This window comes from Stegodyphus dumicola, chromosome 5 (genome assembly GCF_044657685.1).
Source record: "Stegodyphus dumicola isolate Sdum_Otavi_A_Nest chromosome 5, ASM4465768v1".
NCBI classification, from domain to species: Eukaryota; Metazoa; Arthropoda; class Arachnida; order Araneae; family Eresidae; genus Stegodyphus; species Stegodyphus dumicola.
The window spans coordinates 11,770,521-11,782,578 of NC_140772.1; the positions used below are offsets into that span (position 1 = coordinate 11,770,521).

The 12,058-nt window shown below is 35.3% G+C and overlaps 1 non-coding gene across 1 annotated transcript; it reads right to left on the reverse strand.

Annotated features, from left to right (window-relative positions):
- Nucleotides 1-10,552: 10,552 nt before the first annotated feature.
- Nucleotides 10,553-10,625, reverse strand: TRNAV-CAC (transfer RNA valine (anticodon CAC)). The gene has a single exon. It is a non-coding gene; the product is annotated as a tRNA-Val (tRNA).
- Nucleotides 10,626-12,058: the final 1,433 nt, after the last annotated feature.

The following is a 12,058-nucleotide window of genomic DNA, read 5'->3' on the forward strand; positions in this document are numbered from 1 at the left end:
CGACCTCAGTATAACGAAGAAAGACAGCTACTATGATCCCAGAATTGACTACATTCTAGACATTTGTTTTGGAAGCAAGTGGTTTGCGACACCTGACTTATAGAGCGGATACAGACAGGTAGAGAAACATCTTGATGACTGAGAAAAGACGGCATATACTACCGAGCAACAACTTTGCTAGTTTAAGCTAATATCGTTTGGATTTAGTAATACGGCGGCAACATTCGAATGCCACAGAAGCCGTCTTGAGAAGTCTTTCCTGTGATTCCTGTCTATCTAATTAACCTGATACTTTATCTGTGCTTAATTCTTTGAATTACACAGTCATGCGATAATTTCGCAGTAAGAGGACTCTCTGTGATCATCAACCAGGGTTCCAGACCGTCATCCACGATATTATACATTCCAGCCGGAATAGTCGTTAGCGACGCTGACTGCCATACCGAAGGACCCGGGTTCGAATCCCGGAGAAAATATCAATGTTTGTAAATGAATATTGTACCTGCGGTACGAGAGCATTGCAAATATCCGCGCGAGCGGAGAGTCCTCTCTATAGGTTGCATCTAGTGGAAGATTGAAAGGAGACCGTCCGACAAGTCTCGCCGGGGTAGTCCCGCTCAAAATTAAGCATATGAGAAGCTTCTAATGAATCGCTTACGACACCACTTAGAAAGAGGCCAATATCTACACCCCAAGCAATATGGATTTCGAACAGGGTCATCAACACTGCATGCACTCCACGATATACATTCAGCTGTACACGATAATCGCAACCACGGCTATCATACTGCACTATTCAGTATAGACCTGAAAAGTGCATTTGATATGCTGTGGTGGCCCTCAATTTTAGAAGCACTCAGAACAGTTCAATGCCCACGCAATATTTTCCTTACTTTGCGACATTACCTAACGGACCGTTGCCTTCTAAAAGTGCACGACAGTGGGATTATCAAGCGTACCCAAACCAGAGGATGTCCACAGGGGTCCTGTGCAGGCCCACATTTGTAGAACACAACCTTCAACTCAGTCCTAAAATTCACACTGCCAACGCATTCCTCCATATTCGCATATGCAGACGATGTTGCTCTACTTGTCCGAGGACGTACTAGAGCAGAATTGGAGGCCAACTCAAACGAAGTTTGCAATCTATTCTACCAGCAATGCAACAGACAAAAACTCCAAGTAGCAGAGCACAAATGTCAAATTCTACTAATCGCAAAGAAGGGAGGATCACTGACTAGAAGACCGACAATCCGCATCAACAATCGTCGAATTAAAATTGTCCGTGTCCTGAGATATCTCGGTCTATACATAGATGAAAAACTGACATGGATGCCGCACATACTTAATTTAAGGAAGCGTATAGCAATCATAGCACAGCATTTCAGAATGCAACGCGGATTTCATTGGGGGATTAATTCTCACATACAAAAAGCGTTATATTTTACTGTCGTCGAGAAGATGGTGTCCTATGGAGCGGCCATTTGGGACTACCCTATGCAGGGAAGGAAAATCCGGCACCTGTCTGCACTACAGAGGCCCTTCCTACTCTCAATTACAAGAGCCTTCAGAACAACATCTACTGATGCACTAAACATCTTGGCAGGAATGCTAGCACTTCATCTACGCATAGAAGAAGTAGCCGTGACACAACAGGTTCAGCAGTTAAGACTTTCACTTACTTATGATTACGTTACCTTCTCTCAAGAACAGTTTGAGAATAAGACCTCACAACTTCATATACACCCAGCAATCAAGGGTATTGGAATTCACCTCACGAAGAACCCAGCATATGTGGAACCATCCGGCTACATCTCCATCTACACAGACGGTTCTCGTATTGACGAAAAGGTAGGCAGCGCCTTTGTCGTGCTCAGTGAACAACAACAACCCCTTCACCAATGGCAGATGCAGCTCAGCACTGAAAACAGCGTTTTCCAGAGTGAAGCACTCGCCATTCACGAGGCCATACGCTATCTAACGAATAATAAAATCTCCAAAGCCTTAATACATACAGATAGCCTGTCTTCTATGCAAGCAATTGCCAATTCAGAACATACCTCCCCGCAAATACCAGGCATTCAAAAACGTCTACGTGAAAATGCTCACAATCATTACGTCATAAAATGGATTAAAGCGCACACAGGTATTTATGGCAATGAACTTGCAGACGGCCTGGCAAAAGACGCCGCCTCTGGGAACAACATTACTACAGTACAGATCCCATGCCTACCTCATATCTAAAAAAGACCTTACGGCAAATTGTTTGCAATAAATGGCAGCAGGAGTGGACGAACAGCTTAACCGGCAGAAGAACTTTTTACTTCAAGCCAAAAGTAGATTTACCAAGACTTATCGCCAGTCCCCTCTTGGTACGTTACATATCCGGTCATGGCCCCTTTCCACAGTACTATCATCGACACGCTATCACCAGCACTGACGAATGCATCTGTGGCGAAGAGGGCACAGCAGACCATTACATCACCTCATGTCCCCTTACAGAGGACCACCATATTGCCATTCCTATAACGGATAGGCAGGCCTTCTGCAGGTTCCTCGTTAAGCATAAGCCAACAATACGCCAAATCACTGCCGTCATGTCAAAGCTAATGACACTTGGCACAGAATTGTGTCAAACTGCTTAATGTAACTTATGGCGTCAAGCAGCATAGTGACTACTACATAGGAATCACAAATTTATGCATGTACTATGCCTATTTTTCACATCAGACTATTTATATACAGACTGCAACCCAATCTGCAGATTACCTTTCCTTGTGCAATTAGTAATGTTACAATATTTCAACATAGTGACTTTTTCTGCATGTATATTACATGCAAATTAATATAACCTGCATTATATAATGTGTGTAGTATGTGAAATGCAGGTTTGTAATATGCACTATGTAAAACTTGGCACAGAATTGTAAGAAACTGCTTAATGTATCTTTCAGTAATTGTAAACTGTACTATTTAATGTGTGTAATATGTACCATGCTAATATTGTAGTACTATGTACCATGCTAATATTGTAGTAATATGTACCATGCTAATATTATTATAATATGTACCATGTTAATATACTAAGTAATTGTAAACTGTAAATGCGTGTAATATGTACCATGCTAATATTCTAAGTAATTGTAATCTATAAATGTGTGTAATATGTACCATGTCTCAGTAATTGTGTGTAATATGTACCATGCTAACACTCTCAGTACTTAAACTTAAGCACTATTCAATCTCTCACTAAATGTTAAATGTACTATGAAATGTGTGTTATATGTACCATGCAAGTATTAATTAATATTATTAACTATTAATGAACTTCTTAGTAAATGTAATCAGTCTTATGTAATGTATGTACTATCTATCATGCAGGTCTGTAAATAATAATGAATGCATAATGTTAACCTAAGTACCTAATTAAGTATGATTACGTAAATATGAACTCAACGGATGCAACGTACCTTAAACATAAGTTACATTCAATTTCCAGGTAAACGCAATATGTAGTATGTAATGTGTAAAATATGTATCATGCAATATGAATGTTTATGTATCATACAAACCTGGATTTGCAAGTCTGAACGTATTAAGTACTTTAAAGACAAGTATTCATCTATCACTCAATAAATGTAAACTGTACTATAATAAGCAAGTAATATGCACCATGCAAGTATTAATTAATATCATTAACTATTAATTAATTTCTTAGTAAATGTAATCAATATTATGTAATGTGTGTACTATGTACCATGCAAGTCTGTAAACAATAATGAATACATAATTATGTTTAATTAATATTAAAATATTGAACCTTGCGGATACAACGTACCTTAAACATAAGTAAAAACAATTTCTGAGTAAATGCAATATATAGTATGTAACGTGTGAGAATATGTACCATGCAATATGAATGTATATGCATCAAGCAAGTTTGAATAGGGTATAGAACATATAATAGTCATGCAAGTCAGAATATGGTAATAGGTAAATGCAATTCTGCAAGTCTGAACATAACGAAATTAAGTACTATTAAATTTCTCAGTAATTGTAATCTGTACTATTTAATGTGTGCAACATGTATCATGTTAATATTATTGTAATATGTAACATGCTAATATTCTCAGCAATTGTTTTTTTTTTTTTTTTTTTTTTAACTGTAAATTGTAAATGTGTGTAATATGTACCATGCAAATATACCCCATGTCTCAGTAATTGTGTGTAATATGTACCATGTCAATATTCACAGTACTATTTAATGTATATAATATGTACCATTCTAATTAATTAGCATGCACTATTTAATGTGTGTAATATGTACCAATGTGTGTAATATGTACTATTCAAACTGTAAATAATAATTAATGCGTAAAGCCAACCTATGTGCTAACGTAAGAACCCAACTATACATACTTATAGTAAGAATTGAATCAAACAGGTGTAAAGTACCTTAAACATAAATATTAAGTACCCTAAACAAAAGTATTAATCAATCTGTCAGTAAATGTAAACTGCACTATGAAATGTGTATGATATGTACCATGCAAGTATTAATTAATATTATTAATTAATAATTAAATTCTTAGAAATGTAATTTGTATTATGTAATGCGTGAACTATGTACAATGCAAGTCTTCTTAGTAAATATAAGCTGTACTATGTAATGTATATAATATGCACCATGCAAACCTGTAAACAATAATGAATGCGTAGTGTTAAACTATGTGTTAACCTAAATACCTAAGATGTAAAGTACCTTTAACATAAGTAGTAATCAATCTCTCTGTGTGTAATATGTACCATGCAAGTCTGTAAAGAATAATGAATGCATAGAGTTAACCTAAGTATCTAATCATGTATAATTAACGTAAATATTGAACCTTACGGATGCAAAGAACCTTAAACATAAGTCATATTCAATTTCCCAGTAAATGTAATGTGTAATATGAAATGTGTGAAATATGTACCATGCAATATGAATGTAAATGCACCATGCAAGTATGAATAAGCAAGTCCGAATATGGTACGGCATGTGTAATAGTCGTTCAAGTCAGAGTATGGCAATATGTACCATGCAAGTCTGAATGGGTAGCGATAACCTAAGTACCTAATTATGTCATTCTAGATAAAGGCGGGCGTGGTGCTCATACCAATTAACCGTAACGGTAGAGGGATGGTGCCCACGTCCTCCGTCACTCACTCGCTCACTCAAAATTAAGCACCGAACTGAGCAAAGTCGTAGAATCACCTGTTTGGTGTCAATGATTCTAGCCAAAGACAGGTGCAAACTTGCCACGATGGCTTTCGTGGGCTTGATTTGATTCTGACAAGCGAGATTAGTAACAACAACAACTATTTTATTACAACAACTCGTCGTTTGAGATTTATGTTTTATTTTCGATCATAAATAACAAGAATGGCTCATTTAACACATTTTTGGAGTTTTACGAGAAATGCTTTGTGATTACTCTTAAATAGTTGTAAGGGGCACTATTTCTTCACTCTGATAACTTTTCAAGAAAATCTCTGATGTCTCTTTACTAACTTTTAAGCAAATGAATGCACCATATACAGGTCTGACTGTCAGAATAGTTCGGAAATTTAGATCTTCAAATAAAAAAAAACGTATTTCTTCATAAAATGCATCTAACCTGGGAACAAGTTACGTTCAGTAATGCCAAGGATTTTTAAAATTATATTTATGGTTTGAGATAATATTTATCATGAAAGAAAATATTAAACCAATTTGTTATTCATTAGTTTTTCCCTATACTCTTGCGCTATATAAGTTTTAAATTTTCAGAACATTACACATCAAATGGTACGCTCAAACGGATGGAATGTTGAATCAAACTGCTTTGCATAGAATAGTCAGTGCTTAAACTGAGTTTCTGCTGTTTTATTTTTTCATGGTACTGTTCAGCGCGAAGCCTTTTAGGAACTTAATTAGAAAATTTGATCTAATGCGTGTGCGTTGATTCAACATCTGACGTAAAACTAAAACATTTTAAAAAAACTTCCGTAATCTCTATTTAAGCATGCATTCGTTGATATTTCACTCTAAGATAGCTGTTCTGAAGCTCCGCAGAAAGGTGTTGTCAATCAAAATATTTCAATAACAATTTAAGCTTTCTGTTAATCATTCAAATCTTAAAACGTATAAGTACGTCTAACGTGAAAAGTATTTATATAGATTTGTTAGCAAAGTTAGTACATTGTATCTTCATGAAAATCGGTCCTATTTCTTTCTGCGATTCGACCTGGGACAAACTACCAGTGTTCAGCAGTTTTAAACGTCTGCTGCTGGTGGGTTCGCTTCTATAAGCAAAAAAAGACAAAATATTTAATTTTCCACTTACACTAATAATACACGAAACTGCATATTTCCCTAGCAAATAATCAAACGAGCCGAAATCATACTCGGACACTCTCTTGAATATAGGCATTCAACAGTTACAACAAACAGACTCTTATCTGTTTGATGATTTAAGCAACAAATGCAAGCATTTAGCCACCAAGGACCGCACTGGAACAAGATATTTTATTTCGGGATATAATTTTGAATATAAGTCCTAGCTTATGAGCTTCGAAATAAGTAAATCAGATTACTTGCGTATATTTCATTGACAATTCTCCGATCTTCTGAAAGAAATTTTTGAACTCTCCTTCTAAGAGAGGAATGTACGCATTTGACTGCGATATTTCTAATTTGCTTAATGCGTGCTATATATAATAAAGAGCATCGCAGATGTATAAAATGTAAATGAATCTCTCATTTACTTGATTAATTCGGCGAGCCGTCACTGCCTAATACTAATGACGGCTGATGACAAGAAATAACTTAAAAACATACTTACATGATTATATAACATTATTAACTTGTGATTTTTGAATATAGTGATAGCGAAGGAGAATTAATTTTCCATTTTACTTGACATTTTACGCATAAAATGTGATTGTAAATGTTGATTGTAATTACAACAAATCATAAAGTTCAGATACTATTCGACATTAAATTTGGAGAACGAATACTTTAATGTCTAGTTCGAACGAATAGGTTGAAATTCTAGGGACTTCACAAGACGTTTATTCGTTGGTCTGGTTCTAATTTTACTCTTAATTTGCTTCCCTATGGAAAATATTTCCTCACACACATACAGTGGTGGCCAAAATTGTGGACACTTTTGGAAATTTTTATGTTTTTGAACTTTGTATGCTTATAGAAAATGTTACCTTTCGCAAAATGCAAACTTGTATATATCATTTTAAAGAGAATTTATTACTGAATTCAATACAAAACACAAAATTCAATTATTTGCAATACAAAAAAAGTTACATGTACTTTAATATAAATAAAAAACACAGTTATGAAGTGGTTTGTAATGTCTAGCTTTCCTGACCAATCACACTTCTTGTTCTGAGAACCAAGCAAATGTTAGTAACTGCCTGTAGAAGCTGACATCATGTTTACACTTGAAACAATTCATTATTTCGCTTTGTTCTGTAGAAGGAGGATTTGTTTCTTATACACTGCAATTACAAGTAGGAATTTTTGTAAAAAATTTTAATATTTAGTCATCAAATAAAAGAGTAGATTGGACACCTAGAAAGAGATGTAATATTATTGTGTTACGAGAAAGTGGTCTTTCCTATGCTGAAACTGCAAGACAGGTGAATGGTTCAGTGACTACATCTGGAGTCCGAAAGTTTTGTTTACGATATTAGGAGACAAATTCAATAAAAAACAAAGAAGGAAAAGGACGAAAAAGGTGCACCCCATCTATTGATGGCAGAAGAATAAAAAGACTATGTCTCCAAGATAGAAAAATGTCATCAGCGGCCATCAGAAGTGATCTGAATGATGCTGGTGTTTCTGTCAGTACAAGAACAATCAGGAGAAGATTAACAGATGTTGGACTGAGAGGTAGAATTCCACGAAAAAAGCCTTATCTTAATCTTCTGCAACGAAAACAAAAAGACTACAGTGGGCAAAGGAACACATTAATTGGACAGATCACCAGTGGTCACAAGTTATATGGAGTGATGAAACTAAGATATCGTTATTCGGTAGTGATGGGCGAAAATATGTAAGACGTAGAATAGGAGAAGAGCTACATCCTGACTGCATTCAAGCAACTGTGAAGAACCAAGTTAGTGTTATGATTTGGTCATGCATGCCAGCAGATGGTATTAGTCGCCTTCATGTCATCGATGGGACACTGAATGCCAGAAAATACATTGACACTATTCTAGAACCAAAACTTCTACCTTCCACCAGAGATCTCTTTCCGAACAATGCTTCGTTTATTTTTCAGCAGGATTCTGCTCCTTGCCACACTGCCAAAATATCGAAAGAGTGGTTTCGTACAAAGAGCATTAAATTGTTGTCATGGCCAGGAAACAGTCCTGACCTCAATCCTATCGAAAACTTGTGGCACCGTTTGAAAACTCTTGTCCGAATGAGGCGCCCATCAAAGAAAAGGGAACTAATTGAGGCTATAATTGTTTCCTGGCATCATGTAATAACGAAAGAAGAGCTTAAAACTCTTGTCAGCTCAATGAAACGTCGATGTGAAGCTGTAATCAAAAATAAAGGATACCCTACTAAGTACTGATAACTCACTGCAATCATCATTATCTAATGTATATTGATAACTATTATCGTTTAACGTTTTTTGTATTGCAAATAATTGAATTTTTTGTTTTGTATTGAATTCAGTAATAAATTATCTTTAAAATGATATATACAAGTTTGCATTTTGTGAAACGTAACGTTTTCGATAAGCATACAAAGTTCAAGAACATAAAAATTTCCAAAAGTGTCCACAATTTTGGCTAACACTGTACATACTGTCGAATAGTCAAGACAAAGAATAACGCGTGACTATGCCTTGCGGCATATATATATCTTCCTAGGCATACTTTATCAAATCCAACAAAGAGATGATATCAATTTTTCCTTAAATCGAATATCAGATAGCAAATCTGTCCATTATACTCGAAGATCTGTTGAAAATACCAATATCGATTGTAAGTAGAATAGAAAGATACAAAAATTCATATTTGTTTGTAGAAACAGTGAACCACGTTTGAAGCAGAGATGTGAAAAATGAGCAATGCCCGGCATATTTCACAAGTGCACATCAGCGTAGCCACTGAGGGAGGGTTTCTAAAATGGACCAATGAGCTTCTGTTGTTCTTTTGACTCTAAATCTTCTTGCATGTGAGCGTATGTTGTTTATGTTTCATTTTACATTTGTGTCGCAGTTATAAATGTGTGGTGTAATAGCAGAAAATCTCGAAAATGCTTTCGTTTTATGAGTTTAATTAATCGCTCACTTTCGAGATTTTTATCACGCATTAATATTTGGATTGCTGTTCGCGGCATATTATCACTCTTTACATAGAGAAAATAACTCAAGCTTCAGTTAGCCTCGAATATTATGCATTTACTAACACCTGTGGATCAAGACAATTCAAGTATATAGCTTTTTTTTTTTTATTGAGCTGGGAGTGTTACAATGAATCTAGTGTTTTCTTATTGCATTCTTTTCATTTTTGAGGTGTAAGGTTCAGAATATGTATTGTGTATAACCTGATTATATCCATTGTAGCATTAAAATTATATGTAAATAAATTGAATATAGTCTTTATGAATAAGATAAATTCACTCTGTTTAATGAGTATTTTTTGTGCAGACAGCACATTTTAAGAGCGAGCATTTATTAAATGGGAAATTGAACACACTAAATGTATACGAATGCAAGTTAGTTAAGTTCACTTTAATGATTCTGCATTGGCAGTTATTATAGAACATCTTTTTCATATAAACTGTAATAAAAAGTGCTGACTTCTTTTTACATACTATATAAAATTGGGGTAAATATCTTTCTCATATGCATAGTTTTATGTAAAGATAGAATTTGGGCTCAGATGTTTATTACATAGTATTTCTTTCTTCATCTTATTTACCACTTATTAAGTAACATTTCGCATGGATGTTTTCGCCGAGTGTCCAACTTGTATTTATATTTATTTCAAATTCTTTCAACCAGGTAATGAATTCTTAACAATTGCTTATATTTAATCTAACTTTGCAACGAAAACCTTCAGAAAAAATCGCCGATGCTTTAATTATTTTGTGCAGAAAATTGTGTTGCAAAATATATTCAACCATCTTGCTTAAATCTTTAAAGTGCGCGAAAGGTCATGTTACATGACTGAAATATCAATGGATACCTATTAGTCCATCCTAGAAGCCACTCTCTCAGTGGCTACTCAGATGTGCACTTGTGAAATATGCCGCCGGGACTCAAACCACGGACCTCTCGAATACACGCCGAGAATGCTGACGACTACTCCAAGAAGGCATGCTAAGAATGAGGAAGAAATACCTTATATATTTCCCATTTTAAAGGGTGAGTGGGGATTAGGGGACGAAATCCTGGTGGTGGAGAATTATCATTCACTACCTTTTTTTTATTTCGGGCGTCACTGTAGGGTCATTAGGTACTTTTTTAAACCAGGAGAGATGAAACATTAGCAATGCCCTCGCCGGGACTCGAACCAAGGATCTCTCGAATGTGCGCCGAGCGTGTTGACCACTACACTACGAAGGCATACTAAGAACGCGGGAGAAATACCTTATATCTTTTCCATAAATCTTGAAATTTATTTTCATTTTCGTGTAAAAAATGCAAACGAAAGGCTGCATATTTCTTCCCATTTTTACAGTTACGTTTGTCAAACGTGTTGATATGTAAATAATTGTATGCGTTTATTTGGACTTCCTTTATCTAGCCATTCAGAATGCATATTTTTTAATCCATTTCGGATCGCCAAAGAGCCCGTCTCTTAAGTGAATGCCCAGCCTTAAATGCCGAGCGCAATTGCAAAGTACGTCATCATGAATGGGTCTTTATTTCCCTTCCGTTTCGCGTAGGTCTCATTTATACTTGCTTTGGTCCGCAAATTTGGACGCCCTCCTTTTGATTCTTCGTTATTAAAGCTGTTTTTGAGTATGCACCTCTTATTGGACCATGTCCATATCAGGGTGATATGGCTTTATTTTAAATTCTAGCTGGCCATAATTTTAATATAATCTTTAAAATAAGTTGAACTAAAGGATAATCTAACAAATAAAAAAAAATTTTATAGTGAGAAAATTTCCAAATTCTCTCCAAAGATCAAGATGTTTGTGCAAGACGTGCCTTTGTGTGTATTTATGGAAACTGTGAGTTAGGTAGCCGTACAACAATTCTGTGGACTGTTGAAATCACGATCATTGTGAGACTGCTTGCAAATTAACTATCTTTTAATTATCTTACTTTTCATTCATTTAATATTAGTAAAATAAAGCAGTAATTATGCTTAAACGGTGCTGTACCGTGTTTTTGAAAGTAAATACTACAGACGTGTCGCCCAACGTTGGGCGAACGCAACGAACTCTAAGTTGAAAGTGTGCGAATAGTATTCTTAAGTGTTGACTGACTGTGAATTTAGTGCACTTTTCTTACAAGTTGTTGGATTTATTGGATTAACGTTCAAAGAATCTAATAATGAAATAGACGAGTTCTACCATGATTTTGAAAGTACATATATTTCAATGTCTTTTTACTACAGTCTGAGCCTTAAATGTGATCTAACATTATTTAACTCTGAAGCACAGAAATTAAACTCTACTTATCTTAACTCTGTTCAACCTCTACTTTAGTTTTGGATAACAAAAATTGTGATGATTAAGATACAATAACACGCCGAACAAATATTACATTAGAAGTCAAACAACAAAAATCAAGGTAATATTTTCAAATTTTCACAGGACTAGTTTCGATGGTTTTTACCGAACCATCATCCTCAGCTGCAAAAGCGCGAATATGGCGCCTTTGCAGCTGAGGATGGATTGCTGAGGACTTCTAAATTAACAAAAATTGTGTTGAATAGTTAAACGAACTCCATAATTCTATACATATTTAGACACATGTTTAAGTCCATTTTGTGCGACACATTGCTTTTTTAAAGAATTCGAGTCTAAGTAGAACGTTTACTTCGA